The sequence below is a fragment of the Elaeis guineensis genome, chromosome 1, assembly GCF_000442705.2.
Source record: "Elaeis guineensis isolate ETL-2024a chromosome 1, EG11, whole genome shotgun sequence".
Lineage (NCBI taxonomy): Eukaryota > Viridiplantae > Streptophyta > Magnoliopsida > Arecales > Arecaceae > Elaeis > Elaeis guineensis.
The window spans coordinates 116,671,380-116,674,621 of NC_025993.2; the positions used below are offsets into that span (position 1 = coordinate 116,671,380).

Genomic DNA, 3,242 nt, shown 5'->3' on the forward strand with positions numbered 1-3,242 from the left:
GAGATTGTCGAATTGCCTAAGTGAACGTAGGCAGCGAACACCCTTGTGGCCTAGGCCAGCACCTACGCAGCTGCCGAAGGAAGAATGTGCTCCAAGTCTTAGTTGTGAATGCCTTAAATGATATATACAAATAAGCAAATTCATATATTATATATGCACTCAGTTTTCGCCAATATATGATATCATAAAACTATTTTTCACACTTAAAAGTCCAAAGATCAAAATCTACAATAAAATGATGAATGAGAGGAAATAGTACTGCTCCGAGCTACAGGGCAATAGCCTAGCAGCCAAGCAAGTAGGAGGAGCAAGCAGAACAAATGCTAGCACACAAGGCCATGGAGGAAACGTAAAAGCAAGGGAAGCATGGCCAGATGAAAGAAAAAGCAATAGTAGAAGAAAAGGAGGCAGAAGAGATCATGATGAGAAGAAAGATGATCATGAGATGATGATAGAAGAAAGAATATAACTGAGAATGAAAAAATAAATAAAGGCGCATGCCTTTAACAACACTGTTATCCTTATAAATCTCCTAAACATAATACAACCATCATTTGTAGTTTTTAAGTCCCACCACTTAGTGAGACAGAAAAGGTAAAACAGAAAGGGCAAATAGATAATTTATCCTAAAACTCAAAACCAACTTGAAGCAATTAATCCACAAATTCACTCCTTGATACTTTATGTAGACAAGCCAAGAGATAATGAAAAATATACAAAATTGACAGAAATATCATATAACCATCACACCTGAATTTTTGTAAGATTTAGAACAGCTGGAAATATAATTAAAAATATATTAGGAGTTTCTTAATATAAAGAAGATCTTTAGTACCCCCTCTGGAATTCTAATCAAATACATTCTCCCAGTTAATGACCTTCCCATGCAACATGGAACTCATCCTTTATGAACGCCTGCATCTTTTCAAAGCATGACTACACAATTATGTTATATTTCTGCAAATTATGACTACTTATTTACCTAATTATTACCGTGGCATATTCATTTTCAACTTTATTCTTTGAATTTCATCACACAGTAACTGAAGAGTAAAGACTCTTGTCTTTGTTGAGCTCATCTTTCATAAAGGCACTGTTACTAGTGCCGAACTTTCCAAACCACATTATCAACGCATTGCCACTGGTAGCAAAACAACATCCATAAGAAGTGCAATACATAAAAGTTGAACACCAGTGCAAACCTATTACCATAAGGGATCCCAATTTCTCCGAATACAGTTCACAGGTATGCTGTCCTAAATACATGTTTTTTAACAACAGCAACTTGACCATTTTACATGCCTTTTGCCCCCGAGTACCAACAAAATAAACTCTCTGAGTTCTATAATAGTCTTTTTTCTGCATCTATATAGCATAATTAGGCTCCATTCTAATCTCAGCAAAATCCAACCATCACACCTATGTGTAACACCTCCCAAATCAAAATTGGCACATTAATAAATATCAAATCAGCATGAAATGATGTAACTATGCTGTCAATGAATGTCTACCAATTTCATCTCCCTGTTACGATAAAAGGGGAACTGCATAAAAGGAACATCAAGTTATTAAGCCATACTACTATCTACCGACGTGGTTAAATTAACATGGTTCACATTATGCATCCATATCATGTTTGTATTGGCTCAAAATTTGGTTCTCCAACCAAGTAGTTCAACATGCTCCTTTGAAGCTTGAGAGTAATTCCAGTTGCTAGTGTGAATTTGGGGTCCTACAATAGGATGCTGATTCTAGGTAGAATAGGTTCCAAAATTGTACTATTCTACTGTGTAGGTCGATATTTTCCCAATAAAAAAGAAACAGAAGCAAATACCAATATCAAATATAGATTTAGATCAATTCAGTTGGAATCAATCAAGATATGGGAGAAATAATATTTGTCTTCGACTATTAGCTGAATCATTAACTGGCAAAAGCAATATCTTCTAAAAGAAAGCATACGTAAAGAGGAAAAGTGCTTCTGCAAAGACCTTAAAGTTACATAAAAATTTTCACAAAATGTCACCCCTCATTTAATAATTTCATTTCTCATATGTAGCAAAAATAAAATCCATTTAATCAATCAAACAAAAATAGTCCTAAGGTTACTTCACTCAAAAAGCAGCCTAAATACTTCTGGAACATTCAATAGTAACCTAGAGACTAGAGACTAACAAGAGAAAATGAGCTTCATTCTTGTATTCACAATCTGTACATACAACTCTCTGACACAATTTACCTTGCGAATGTTAAGTGCACATCAGCAAGGCAAACCACCAAGTTATTTTATTTCATATCTGTCATCGACACTATTTGCACAGTTTTGAGTGAGTAAAAAAGTTCTTAGAGGAGAAATGTAATAGAACAGGCATTTAAGGAGTCAAGATTGAAACAAAAGGGCCCAACTTTTAGATGCCATTGTTAATGCTAAAAAGTTTCTTTCTGCATTATTCTCCAACATCTTACATCAACGCGTAATATTGACAACAGAGATGTTAGGACAAATGAAGACAAAAGTCTAAACATCAATAACAAGATTTCTGCATAAGCAATTAATATGAATGTTTCAAAATATTTAAAACAATAAATATGAGATAAAACCAACAATAAAACATTACTGATGGATGGTGACATGAGAATTGAAATATTTGAACACAAGACTGTCAAGCTAACCTTTTGTGAGAGGAGGAATTCTGGCCAGGCCCTCACCAATTGACAACTGTTTACCAACAAAGAAATTACATTATGGAATAAATAAACCTGTAGGAACAACTATACAGATGAAAATTGCAGTCAACAATGCCTGTAAATCAGTTATAGCAAGATAGGAATTTTCTTAAAATCTATGATCTTAAGAAACCTGAAAGAAGTTGAAATCCACAAGATATCCAACCATGCAATAGTGTAACAAGAGTAACAGTATTTAAGAGCATGGCTGTGATGTAAACATTAAGCATCGAAACAAGAATTCTTGCCAACAGCCTACGCCCCACCCCCCACCCCCAACACTACCTCACAACCTGTCCGCATAGGCAATAATAACATATGCAGTAAACAAAACTATAAAAATACCATAAGGCATCTAGAAGAAATTGAAACCAACAAGAAATCCAACTAATCAAAAGGGTCAAGGATGAAAATATGAGCACATGACCGTGAAGTAAAATATCAGGTAAACCAACAAGAATTCTGACCAAGCCCCCATCAATGTACAGCCAGTTTTGCATGACGGAATACAGAAG

At 34.9% G+C, this 3,242-nt stretch overlaps 1 long non-coding RNA gene across 1 annotated transcript; it reads right to left on the reverse strand.

Annotated features, from left to right (window-relative positions):
• Nucleotides 1-1,178: 1,178 nt before the first annotated feature.
• Nucleotides 1,179-2,980, reverse strand: LOC114913888 (uncharacterized). Its single transcript, XR_003799834.2, has 2 exons — nucleotides 2,674-2,980; nucleotides 1,179-1,419 (listed from the first exon to the last, which is right to left on the reverse strand). It is a non-coding gene; the product is annotated as an uncharacterized lncRNA (long non-coding RNA).
• Between the last annotated feature and the right edge of the window lie 262 nt (nucleotides 2,981-3,242).